At 36.5% G+C, this 13,690-nt stretch overlaps 1 protein-coding gene across 2 annotated transcripts in view; it reads left to right on the top strand.

Annotated features, from left to right (window-relative positions):
- Positions 1–13,690, top strand: part of Sesn1 (sestrin 1) — a 90,767-nt gene that overhangs the window by 49,650 nt on the left and 27,427 nt on the right. The window contains exon 1 of one of the 2 annotated variants that reach the window (XM_048353724.1): positions 7,982–8,001. The exons of the other annotated variant lie outside the window; for it this stretch is intronic. The gene's annotated coding sequence lies outside the window, so the exon portion shown is untranslated. Of the gene's footprint in view, positions 1–7,981; positions 8,002–13,690 lie in introns of those variants that run through there. 2 annotated transcript variants of the gene reach the window in all.

Below are 13,690 nucleotides of genomic sequence, written 5' to 3' on the forward strand. Positions count from 1 at the left end.
GAGTATTTGTCTTTATAGTTAAGGATCTTTGGCTAATGTGCTATCCAAGATCTTTCTGTTTTAGAATTTTACTGATTCTTTCCTTGTTGTTCAATACTGTGTATTCCATTCTTTTCTGCTATAGTTTGACAACAGTCTCTATTCTAAATTCCTTCAGACTTAGAAACCAGATAAACAAAGTTATTAAAGTTTCTTACCAAATAAGAGTAAATTGTCTCCAAGAAAGGCAGGCCAAGTATTTTCCACTTTGGTATATAAATTCTGTGAATCTGTTTTGAGCCTGTTTTTTTACTTGTGCACTAGACTTCTCTGAGTCTCTCAAAAGAAAGGTAATTCAGGTATATACCAGAATATATTGACTCTTTAGTCAACAACTATTGATGTTTGGTTAATATTACTGGGCTTTAAAGGAAAACATTTCAAGGGGTGTGTGAATATGTGTATGTGTACACTTGTGCTAACTGGATTTAATTTAACCAAAAAGAATCACATTGGGGCTGGGGATATAGCCTAGTGGCAAGAGTGCCTGCCTCGGATACACGAGGCCCTAGGTTCGATTCCCCAGCACCACATATACAGAAAACGGCCAGAAGTGGCGCTGTGGCTCAAGTGGCAGAGTGCTAGCCTTGAGCAAAAGGAAGCCAGGGACAGTGCTCAGGCCCTGAGTCCAAGGCCCAGGACTGGCCAAAAAAAAAAAAAAAAAAGAATCACATTGAATCATTTATTGTTTTCAGTAGACAGTAACATATATACATACTAAGAAAAATCTTCAGTGTTTTCTCATATCTGTGAAAATGACTAATGATTATTTGCTAATTTGTCATCTTATATATTTTTATTTTTCCTTTTGTATAAGATAGTACATTTTGTTTGTTACTTTCACTAAATGTGATGTTTTGATAGACCCAAACTTATTGCTTTCTATCTGATGTTTTATGTGCAAAGTCCATACTAAAATGAAAATGTGTTTTTAAGTACCTACCTGGATAAGCTATGCTGATAGTTACTATTTCAAAGCAAGACAAACATATATGCACAAACATACTTCCCCAAATCTTCACATCTGAAACAGTATGTACTCTCAGTGTAAACCAAAATTGACTTTCAAATGCCCTGGACTAAAAGTGAAGCAACATAAGCACATCCACACATACTAGTTATAACTGCAAGTCATAGTAAATTGTCAAGTGGTGCTTTCATATTCCTCACACAGTATGGTAAAATTTGTAAACTTTTGTGCAAGAAAGTAAAATTTTAGTAGATATTTGGAGAAGGTTATGGCAGTATATCTTTAGTGAAACTTGGAGACGAATGTTAAGTGTCATGGAAAATTTTATAAAAATTCAGAGGGAAACCACAAAGTTGTAAATAGAATAAAGGAAATTGGATGGAATTAACATGTATGAAGAAGGTAACAGCTAAGAACGATTGAGACATGTTTTAGAACACTTTAATTTTGGCAACAGGCTCAGTGCAGAGCCAGTTGCCTGGAGCTAATGATTTGGGTGGTCCTAGAGGGTGAAGTGAACAGTGATCCAGAAAAAGCTGCATGGAAAAATAATACAGGAAAATGGGGAAGAGTAGTTGGAAGAGATTAAGGTTTCTTTACCTTTTTTTTTTTTTTTTTTTTTGGCCAGTCCTGGGCTTTGAACTCAAGGCCTGAGCACCGTCCCTGGCTTCTTTATGCTCAAGGCTAGCACTCTGCCACTTGAGCCACAGCACCACTTCTGGCCATTTTCTGTATATGTGGTGTTGGGGAATCGAACCCAGGGCCTCATGTATACAAGGCAAGCACTCTTGCTACTAGGCCATATCCCCAGCCCCTTTACCTCTTTCTTGAAGGGCACACAATCACTGCAGTGAAAAGAAAGCTAGAACAAATATTTGGAAATAACTTACTAGAATAATAGAAAGAACACGCCTTTACAGTCAGACTTGCTTCAGTGTTATCCTTTACTCAGGCCTCCTGATGGTTGTGTGAATTTGACTACACAGTTTTCCATTTCTGTAATGAAGTTAGAATCTACCAGAAGGATTATAATGACAGGTAAATAAAACAAAACATATGTTAAATGCCTAACAATGCCTGGTACCTATTAACTACAATATGTCTTAAGTGTTATATTGATATTTTAAATTTGAAATAATAGAATATAACTCATATCAACCTCTAAATTAAACATTATACTAAAAATCATTTTCCTAACTGCTACAATATCAGTCAGCCAACCATAACAGCTTTTCACCAGTTCTCTAAGTATTTGAACTTCAGTCTAGGTGTACTTTCAGGACAAAAAAAAAAATCAAGAGTCAATCATTATGGAAATTATAAAAAGGAAGAGAAAGGAAAAAATATTGATATCGTTCTCAAAAAATATAAATTGAGGAGAAATGACCCATAGTAGGTGCCTAATTAACATTTGATAATTAACATTTGATACTGTTGAATATATTGAACTAATAGGGCTGTACATGAAGAAGTTTACAAATTTAATCAATCCTTCATGTATAGATATCATGTTACAGAAACATTATTTGAATAATGTTCTAAATTACTAATGTTTAAGAGCCCAAAGAAAATATGAACTTGATGTAAAGTATCTATTTACCAAATGATGTAGTCAACTATTATGTTAAATTAACATAACCTAGTATCTGTGATAATTGAGGAGGAGAAAGATAAAGCAAAGACACCACCTATAAATAAAACCTAAAACTAGTGTCCAACCAATATTTCTTTTTCTCTCCCTAGTATACAGAATACTATAAAACACTGCGGGAAAATATACATACATTTTTGCCAACATACTACAGTGTTATTAGTAAGCCTGTGTTTTAAGTGCATGGTGGGTTTAGCAGATTGCTAATGATAATGACAAGTCAATCTGAGCCACACAAATGATGGCGCTGGGGGATGGGGAGGGTGTGTTGCTAGGAATGTAGGCCTCACACATGCTAGATAAGCTTTCTACCAAGCTACATCTCCACCTCTAACTTATGATTTAAACAGCATTTGAGGAAAAAAATTAAAGATGTTTCTTGAAGATTTTCTTAGAAAATATTGAAAATTACTTTCAAATACATTATAAATTTGATAAGACAAAGCAAAATGGAAAATAAATTAACTATTGTTTCACAATGTTTTTCTGTTTATTTTGCCAGAAGCTATCAATTTGAACAAACACTGGGGTTTGTACTTAACATGACAACAGTAAAAATCTGTGGCACTTTGAAAACCTTCTAGGTGCTTAGAAAACCTTTCAAATGGTATGTACTATGAGTGATAGAAAGAAAGAGGAAAAATGAAATGGAATTGGACTGTACAATTAATTCAATTTGCTTGCTCCGATGTTTATTTTGAAGTGTGTTTGTACATAGTTGACTCATATTTTGTATTTTTGTATTTGGATTGTAACATTTATTTCAAAGTTGATCTTCCCCTTCTAACACTTCTCCATGGATTTGAGTTGACATACTGAATCAGAATTTAAAAACAGAAAAATCTTCTTATAGATATTTGTACTCTTTTAATCTGTCTCCAGAAAGGAAAAAAAAGTACAAAATTTTGTTTTTATTAAAATTACACTAATATTTTAATGGTAGCCATATATGTGTGTGCATGTGTGTAAAGATTAGTAATATCTGTTAAATTTTGTCAAGGATTGGAGATTTTATCCTTTACCTTTTATCCTGTAACCTGGGACAGTATATCCTGTTTTATAAGTAGCTGTGATCTGTTCTGACAGTATAATTTAAAAAAAAAATTGAAGATTGGATCTCATTGGTATCTGGAGCAGTTGAGGGCTTCCTTGTTTGTCTCCTTTATGATTGGCTGGACCTTGTTGCTAAGCTTGTTTTTTTTTGTTCTTTGGGAAAGTTAAAAGTTGAGGAAGCCCTCTTTAAATTGTATCTTGCTTTTCCTTTTTAGGTTTATATTTTTAACCCTATTTGTAAATTCAGTGCACAGTATTTTAAGATTTTAAAGTTTTAATTGTGTATTTATGGCATACAAATTAAAGTACTATAATTTAAATATTTGAAAGTGGTTGAATACTTGAAAGTTGACTTGACACAAAACAAGTTTTGAATTGTAGAGAGCATATACATTTTTTAAAACCTGCCCTTTATAAGCACTAAATATTATCTGGATATCAAATATTAATAAAAATGAACCTAGAGTACTTAAAATTTTTCAGCAGAAATGGATTGTGAAATATAATAGTTAATAGATCATGTTTTTGTAACAAGATAAAACTATTATTGATCATACTGACATTTTTGTCACTAAAGGATAAGATTAACATTTTTGACTGGGCACCAATGACTCACACCTGTAATCCTAACTACTCAGGAGACTGAGATCTGAGGATTGTGGTTTGAAGCCAGCCAGGACAGGAAAGTCTGTGTGATTCTTATTTCCAATTAGCTACCAGTAAAGTCAGAAGTGGAGTTGTGGCAATGCCTACATCCTGAGTTTAAGCCCCAGAACCAACATAAGAAAAAAAAAAAAGGATTAACTTTGTTCAAGTTTTCTTAAGAAGATCTAGATAGAATGATATTACTTTCAGTTATAAACCAAATCTCAGGAGAGGGTAGACAAAAGTATTATTGGCCTGTGAGTTTGGTTTTTAATTCCATAGCCCATTATGAACAGTCATGACTCTCTTTCCCGCTCTATTTGGCATTTATGGGAATAAGATTAGATTCTCCTAGTGCTCTGCAGGAACCAATAGAAATCCTCGGAGTATTTTCTATACCTTAAATCCTTACCCAAGCCTTAATAAAGAGCTACAGATAGCTTAGGTTCTCCAGTATAGATCATAGGATGTATATATAAAATGGTAATAAATATATTTTAAAATTGTGCAACAGCAATACTTAGATGACAATATGCTGTAAACTAACTGTACAACTTGCGGGGAGGTAGGAAGGTGGGAGAAAAATGAACAAGGAAGTAACAAGTTTGAAACGAAATGTACTCACTGCCTTACATATAAAACTGAAACCCCTCTGTACATCACTTTGACAATAAATAAATTAAAAACTGTCAGCATAGTCTCTTTAAACACTATTACCATAATTCTTATATAGCGTCTTAAAGTGGCATTTTATTAACAAGCGATTTTGATTACAAATAAAGTATTAAATCAATTAGAACAGTGAGGCTTATTTATAATTTAGGCAAATTTGAACACTGAGGATATGGATAGAAGTTGCAGTATTATTCATGTGTTTCCCTATATTCATAGTGTCAAGAATATTGGATTCATACAGATAAGTAGTTTTGAATAAAACTTTCTGGTGTGTGTGTGTATGTTCATATGCACATGTGCATGTACATGCAGGCATGCTAAGCAAGCACCCTACCAAGGAGCTACATCCCAGCCCCAAAACTAAACGAATAAACAAACCCCACAAACAAAAGCAGCTCCCTTTGCTGTGCAGGACATTCTAGTTAAACTGGCCCAGAAGCTTGTAAAGAAAGAAATACTGATTGCAAAGAACTATTTATGTTCTTTTTCATAAATATAAAAGTTAAACCAAAAGTGCCCAGAATGTATAATATGCCTAAACTAAGAATCATGATGGGGTGTGCAATCCATTCCTTTCACATTACAAAAGCTTAATACCCTTCTAGGAGCCCAACAAATGTGTCTGTCTGAGCCTCTTGTGGCGTGTGTGTGTGTGTGTGTGACTGTGTGTGTGCCAGGCTTGGGCGTTGTCACTGAGCATCTTTGCTCAAGGCTGTTGCTCTACCACTTAAGCCACAGCTGACTCCCACCTTTTTGCTGGTTAATTGGCAATAAGAGTTTCATGGACTTAACTGCCCAGGCTGGCTTTGAACAAGGAACCTCAGATCTCAGGCTCTTTATTAGCTAGGGTTATAGATGCAAGCTGCTGGTGCACAGCTCCAATATCAATTCCAAGCATCATAAAATAATAAATTTTTAAAAAGTGTATATGTATATATATGCACATACATGATGTGTATACTCATGTGTGTATATATATACACATGTATGCATATGTGTGCTTGGAAAATTTGAAAGCCACTGATTATGTTATTTACAAAGAAGCCTGGAATAGTAGTAGGAGAACAGGTTCTGTCTAGTTTAAAGCATATAACACTTGGCAAAATCCAAAATAATGGTAGAAAATCAGTTTGAGAGATCATGAAGTTCAGTTCTTATTTAGAATTGGTGGAAGGAGAGGTATACAACTAGAATAGTTAACTAAGATTTCCAGCAAACTGGAGGTTTGGCTCAAGTGGCAGAGCACCTGCCTAAGAAGCGTGAGGCCTTGGGTTCAAACTTCAAAAAACCAATGAAGGGGCTGGGCACAGGTGACTCAGATTTGTAATCGTAGCTACTCGGGAGGCTAAGATCTGAGGACAGCCTGGACATGAAAGTCTGTGAGACTCTTATCTAAAAACTACCCAAAAAGCTGGAAGTGGAGATATGGCTCACTTGGTAGAATGCTAGCCTTGAGCAAAAAAGGTGCTCAGAGACAAAGCACAAGCCCTGAGTTTAAGCCCCAGGACCAGCACACACACAAAAAAGAGTGGGCAATTTCCTTGCTGCTGAGTTTCCTTGCCTTTCTGTTCCTCTCGCTTGATTCTTCCTTCCTTTCTTAGAATTTTTCTTTTTCCCTAGCAGACTTGGGTAGTAAAATAATTCCCCTTATTACTCCCTAACAGAATCCCAAACTGTCTTTAACGTAAATGAGAGATTAAGTCTAAATCAGATAATACATCCCAATGTCAAGATATTTCTGTTTATTCAGAGAATGTAAGAAATTAAATGTATATATCTGTCATTCAGCAATATTTCTATAAAAAGGAATTACTGAATGCTAAATGGTTTCATAAATCAAGGTTTCTGTTGATTAGTAAAAGAAAAACATTAGTGTCATACATAAATTTATATCACAATATATTTTTAGCCAGGTGAGGTAACTTAGGCCTATAATACCAGCTACTTGGGAGATGGATATCAGAACAGGAGAGTTATGATTTGGAGCCAGCCTGAGAAAAAGGTTCAAAACCCTATCTGAAAAAAATAACATGTCTCGGGCTGGGAGTATGGCCTAGTGGCAAGAGTGCTTGCCTCCTACACATGAAGCTCTCAGTTCGATTCCCTAGCACCACATATATGGAAAACGGCCAGAGGGGGCGCTGTGGCTCAAGTGGCAGACTGCTAGCCTTGAGCAAGAAGAGGCCAGGGACAGTGCTCAGGCCCTGAGTCCAAGGCCCAGGACTGGCCAAAAAAATAAAAATAAAAAATAACATGTCTCAAGAGGTAGAGCACCTGCCTAGCAAGTGTAAAACCCTGAGTTTAAACCCAATACCACAAACAAAAAAGTATTTTCAAATTTAGGATTTAACAAACTAGGAAAAAAATATTATCTTTTCCAGTTTCTATCATTTAAATAAAAAACATAAGAATTAGGGAAATCAGATCACTATTGCCACAAATGAAGTAATCTTGAATTTTGTTCAAATTTGAGTCCATGTAAAAATAACAATTATAGAAATGGCACTAGTTCTTTTTTTGTTTTGTTTTTTTTGGCCAGTCCTGGGCCTTGGACTTCAAGCACTCTTGCCACTAGGCCATATTCCCAGCCCTGCATTAGTCCTTTTTTTTTCTCTTTAGCTTATAACTCACCTGAGCTAGTAGTGATACAATACACACACACACACACACACACACACACACACACACACACACACTTTGGATAAAGTAGAAGACAGGCCTTAGAGCGGCAATGGGAATTTTGTAGAGCAGAAAAACAGAGTGTTTTGTTTTTAAAAATGTATAACATGTTATGCAGTAGTCTCCAGTTATATAGTAGTTTTCAGATATGGCCTTGTACTTTGTACCCAAGTTAAGAATCTGTAACTTAATACCCTCTTATGAAACAAAGGTGTCTCTGAAGGAGGTAAATAAAGGTGTTTTACAGGATCAAAGACCTACACTAAAGATTTTCACAAAAGAAGAGGAGGTTCTTTGAGCTCTGTAAATAAAGCATATATTACAAAATTCTACAACCACTTCACAGTGATAATCATGAGCAGATGTGGATGGTAGATCGAGATGGTTGCTAGAATGCAATTAAATTTAAAATTTTAGAATGTGTGAATCAAAATTACGTTTAGTATGAATAAAGATTTAAAAGTTAGTTATGATTAAACTAATGATCATTAATATGTATTTACCCCAAATATTTAACTTTGCTGAAGACTAATTCTATAAAAGAAAAAGAACTTGAGAGATTAATTCTATCAAGGTTTGGGCTCAGGATTAGTTAAGTAAGCTTGGTTTTAATTGTATTGAAAAGAGGAGTCTACCTGAATAATTCCTTGTGTTTAAAATTGTAAGTTATAGACTAACTCAGTTCTTGGCTTGTATTCACAAACAGAAGTGTGATGAGAATTTAAAATTTTTGAACATATTTTCAGGTATAAATGAAATCCAAAAACTTAAAAAATATTTTTAAAAGGCTTGGGGAAGTTACCATAATTTGTGTTTTTTTTTGTTTTACAAATTTATAAAATATTAATAGTGATAGCCACGTTTTTCATGGAAAATGCTCAATGACTGATACACAAGAGTTGGTAAGTTACTGATTTTTTTTTTTTATCATTAGCTTGGGAAATCTCACCAAACACTTTTAGCACATTGAGTTTGTAGTATAAAAATGACTTTCTAACTTAAGACCACTGACACTTTTTGGAAGATTGCTTATTTACAATTATGGATAGTGGCCCATATTTCTAAATCCTTGTGTAAAGGTTTAAAATGCTGTATATGTTTAAAAGAAGAAACTAAATCACAGAGGAAAAACAGCAACAGCAAAGATTTAACCACATTCTTGTTTCTTTAATTCTACAAATTGAAGAAGTGAGAAAAGTACAGATCAACTAAGAATAATTTTAAAGTTCAGTGCTAAAGGGATCTTATTGTATTCAAAACATGAGGTTGAAAAGGAAAAAGTGCTTAGCAGACAAGCTATATATATAAAAACAGGAAGATATGAGCTGGAGGAGACAAAACTTGACAAAATTAGTAAGCAGAAGTTATCTGATAAACCAGCATTTATTCTAAAAAATGCTGGTTCCCCCCTCCCGCCCCAAGAATGCTTAAACCATAAAAATCTAACAAATCTCACTCCCACACTTTAAGATGTTCTTTGGTTTAAAAGCTGAAACATTGCTGGTTTCCTAATTATTAAATATAGTTCTGTTTCTAGTGAATAACTTCAAAAATTGCTATTACTTTAATATTAACCTTTTTTGGTTAGGAGAAACTTCAGTATTTAATATATGATTCATACCTGTTAGCTTGGTAAGTAGTCTTTCTTCTAAAACATTCCTATTCTTTTTTTTTTTGGCCAGTCCTGGGCCTTGGACTCAGGGCCTGAGCACTGTCCCTGGCTTCTTCCCGCTCAAGGCTAGCACTCTGCCACTTGAGCCACAGCGCCGCTTCTGGCCATTTTCTGTATATGTGGTGCTGGGGAATCGAACCTAGGGCCTCGTGTATCCGAGGCAGGCACTCTTGCCACTAGGCTATATCCCCAGCCCTTTTTTTTTTTTTTTTTTGGCCAGTCCTGGGCCTTGGACTCAGGGCCTGAGCACTGTCCTTGGCTTCTTCCCGCTCAAGGCTAGCACTCTGCCACTTGAGCCACAGCGCCGCTTCTGGCCGTTTTCTGTATATGTGGTGCTGGGGAATCGAACCTAGGGCCTCGTGTATCCGAGGCAGGCACTCTTGCCACTAGGCTATATCCCCAGCCCCCTATTCTTGATTATAATCTTAAAAGACCTAATGGCTTCATGGTAGACACTTGGTCAAAAAAAAGCCATTAATTTGAGAATTACCTCCTAAATTTCAAAACCTTGTCTACTATAAAACTGGTCACAAGAGCTGGGAATATGGCCTAGTGGTAGAGTGCTCGCCTCTTATACATGAAGCCCTGGGTTCAATTCCTTAGCACCACATATATAGATAAAAGCCAGAAGTGGCGCTGTGGCTCAAGAGGTAGAGTGCTAGTCTTGAGCTAAAAGAAGCCAGGGACAGTGCTCAGGCCCTGAGTTCAAACCCCAGGACTGGCAAAAAAAAAAAAAAATCCAAAAAAAGCCCAACAACTTGTCTCATAAACCTTAATTACCTTGTTTTGGAAAGATGAAATTTTCCATCTTCCCTAAGACTTTTCTATCTCACTGTTCTCAGCCCACCCTGTTGCTTTGCCAAGATTTCTTTTAACAGCCTTGCTTTTCTTGTGTGTGTTTTTTTTTCTTTTTGCCCTTAACAGTGTTTCTAACTCATCTCCCTGCCTCTGGCTTTGCCCCCTTTCTAAGAATATATTTTTTTCTAAACATTAGCTGAAATCTGTCACTATTATTTAGGACTTTCAATAATTATACTTAGTATCCTTAAAAAATGAAATTCCTATTTCCTAATGAAGTTTAAAGATCCTCCTTTCCCACCCTTGTTTATCTTTTACCTAAATTCCTTCCATTAATCTTCCTCCTCTCTGCTCCAGATCCAATGAATTTATTTTGTTTTCCTAAAGTAACTACTCTTCTGTTCCCAGCCGCTTCCTTACACATGCTGAGTCCACCCCTCCTAAATTCTTCCCTGAATTTTCTTGCCAAGGCCTCTACTAAGGCTCTGTGTTCCAGCTCACATGTCTCTTCCTTCAGGAAGCCTGTTTTGAACCACTATTCCAAGTCTGGACTCCCTTAATGTTTCATAGTTACATGCCAAGACCAAGTCATTTGGCCTTACTCTGCTTTTACAAGGGTGTTCAGCTTGTTTTTGAGGAAAAGAAGGCTGAAAACAAGTCTGCCAAGCACAGATGCTGAGGCAGTAAATCTTGCTTTGACACAGCTGAGTAAATTGACCAAAACATCTTTAGAGGAAAACAAATATGTCAGAATTGCTATTACTTCTCTGATCAGATTCTAGGATTCTTCCAAATAGAAATATAATATTGAAATGTTTAAATAGCAAACTTTGTAAAATATGTGCTGGCCTGAACTAATAACCTGTGGTAAATTTCCAAAGCATAGTCCTTTGTAACGATGGTTCTGTGCTTGAGATGCTCATCTTTTCAACACATGATTATTACAGGCCTATAGGTGTCCTGCACTGGCTACCGCCAGAATCCAGTGATGTTCTTGGAATAACTCAAGCTTTTCACTAAACTATTTTGAACAAAACATCTCCAGAAGTGAAAAGTATGCAATGATAAATGATGCATGCAGGCCAATTGATACATGGGTTGGAACTCTTCTTGTCCATTGTATATTTATTTTGAGGCAATTTTTCTATGTTGGAAGGTAAGGAGACTAATTCTCCAGTACTGTTCTGTGCAAGAGCAGGAATTAATGCCCTTTGAAGTATCTAAATCAGTCTTTATAGAGACGATAAAAAATCTTGACATGGCTGGGGATATGGCCTAGTGGCAAGAGAGCTTGCCTCGTATACATGAGGCCCTGGGTTCAATTCCCCAGCTCCAAATATACAGAAAACGGCCAGAAGTGGTGCTGTGGCTCAAGTGGCAGAGTGCTAGCCTTGAGCAAAAGGAAGCCAGGGACAGTGCTCAGGCCCTGAGTTCAAAGCCCAGGACTGGCAAAAAAAAAAAAAAATCTTGACATTAACTGTCTTAAAAGTGCTCAGGGGCTGGGGATATGGCCTAGTGGCAAGAGTGCTTGCCTTGTATACATGAAGCCCTGGGTTCGATTCCCCAGCACCACATATATAGAAAACGGCCAGAAGTGGCACTGTGGCTCAAGTGGCAGAGTGCTAGCTTTGAGCAAAAAGAAGCCAGGGACAATGCTCAGGCCCTGAGTTCAAGCCCCAGGACTGGCAAAAAAAAAAAAAAAAAAAAAAAAAAAGTGCTCAGTAAACCACTGAATTAAAATGTAAGTTAAAAATATTTTTCTCTTTTTATGTAAGATGGCATTAAAATAGATCACAAATTTTGGGGGGAAAGCCTCACTGAAGATTCCTAATTCATTTCATTATATCTAGAATCTTTCTTTAATAAGTATTTATCAAGCTGTGAATATCTGTTAATATATGTATGCAGTTTGCAGTTTTAACATACATTTTAATTACTTTAAATCACTGGGTCAGCTAAATGTATGTTTTTCCCTTGTCTCTCCTAGAAAATAGGAAGGTAAGCACCAGAGAATAATTTTAAGGTTACAAACAAGGTTATAAAAACTGCTAAATAACTGTTACAATTTCTGAAAACAGAATCGTAGTTCAACTCTTCCAGAACCAAAGTCGCCTTTTTTTTCTTGTACTTCCCTCATTTTAAAACCAGCTCTTACAGCTCACAACTCTATATGCCAAGTGATTTATGTTTCCAAATATTTCAGTTTCTTGGAGGGTATATCCTTTTGCTGCGAATTGAATGACTTTACCAGGTTTGTTTTGTTTGTGGTTGAGTGGGCATTTGATTATGTTGTTTACTTCTGTGGTTTTGCTTAATGGATGAAAGCCTAGAAACTTCTGCAGCCTTTTTTTTTTTTCCTGTTCATTAACCCCTAACTACTTTTTTTTTTTTTGCCGGTCCTGGGGCTTGAACTCAGGGCCTGAGCACTGTCCTTGGCTTCTGTTTGCTCAAGGCTAGCACTCTACCACTTGAGCCACAGCGCCACCTCTGGCCATTTTCTATATATGTGGTGCTGGGGAATCGAACCCAGGGCCTCATGTATACGAGGCAAGCACTCTTGCCACTAAGCCATATTCCCAGCCCCCCTAACTATTTCTTGACCAATAAAAGTTACATATGGTGTTGTGCTTTTACCTATTTTTTTAAAAGCAGTCTATGAGAGCATACAAGATTGATTTGGAGACGATAAATAAAAAGTATTTTGAACCTGTGAATTTTAAAACATCACAGCTTAGGAGCTATAAAAATGACAGTGACATTGTAACCTCACTGGTAACACTGGAACCTATTTCCATTTAGGACTTCTAGTTCTGTATGTGTCCATATCTATTGACTTAAGTGCCACTTACTTCCTTCTGTCATGATGGTCCTACATTTCCCCCCTTAAACTGAGCATGTAACAACACATGGGCAAACACAAGAACAAGCATGGAAAAAGATCTAATTTAGCCATTGATTTTTAAAAAATAGAGCTATGAAAGGAAGGAAATTATATTAACACATGGCTTCACAGATTTGGGTTCTGGATCCAACAAGGTCAGTTATATGTTCCTTTGTAACCTCATTTTTCCCAATTCCTCATTGATTTCAGAAAGGGATTTTTTTTTTTTTTAATGACAACAGTGCTTGGAGACACAATTACAAATTGCAAAGCTTTCATACATATTTGGGAAGAGAAAGGTACTTTAGATATCAGCTACCAAGGCTTATTATCTGTGTAGACGAGTACATGGCTTGCCATAAATAGATTTTTCCTTGAATATAGGCCATGAGCTCATCCTTGTTTCTGCATTCTGCTGCCTGGTCAGTGTTGCTTGGGCATTATTGGGAAGGAAGGAGGGAAATTTCCATCGTTTCTAAGATGTAAAGGTGTAAACTCCATTCCTCCTGTTGCTGTCTGGGTCAGTCTAGAGATTGGTAAGCCTTTGCCCCTCGGTGAATACCTAGGTGGAGGAGGGGGGGTTGGCCCTGCATCTCACCGCGCCCGCACCGGCTCCCATCCCGGCCC

This window comes from Perognathus longimembris, chromosome 9 (assembly GCF_023159225.1).
Source record: "Perognathus longimembris pacificus isolate PPM17 chromosome 9, ASM2315922v1, whole genome shotgun sequence".
NCBI lineage: Eukaryota > Metazoa > Chordata > Mammalia > Rodentia > Heteromyidae > Perognathus > Perognathus longimembris.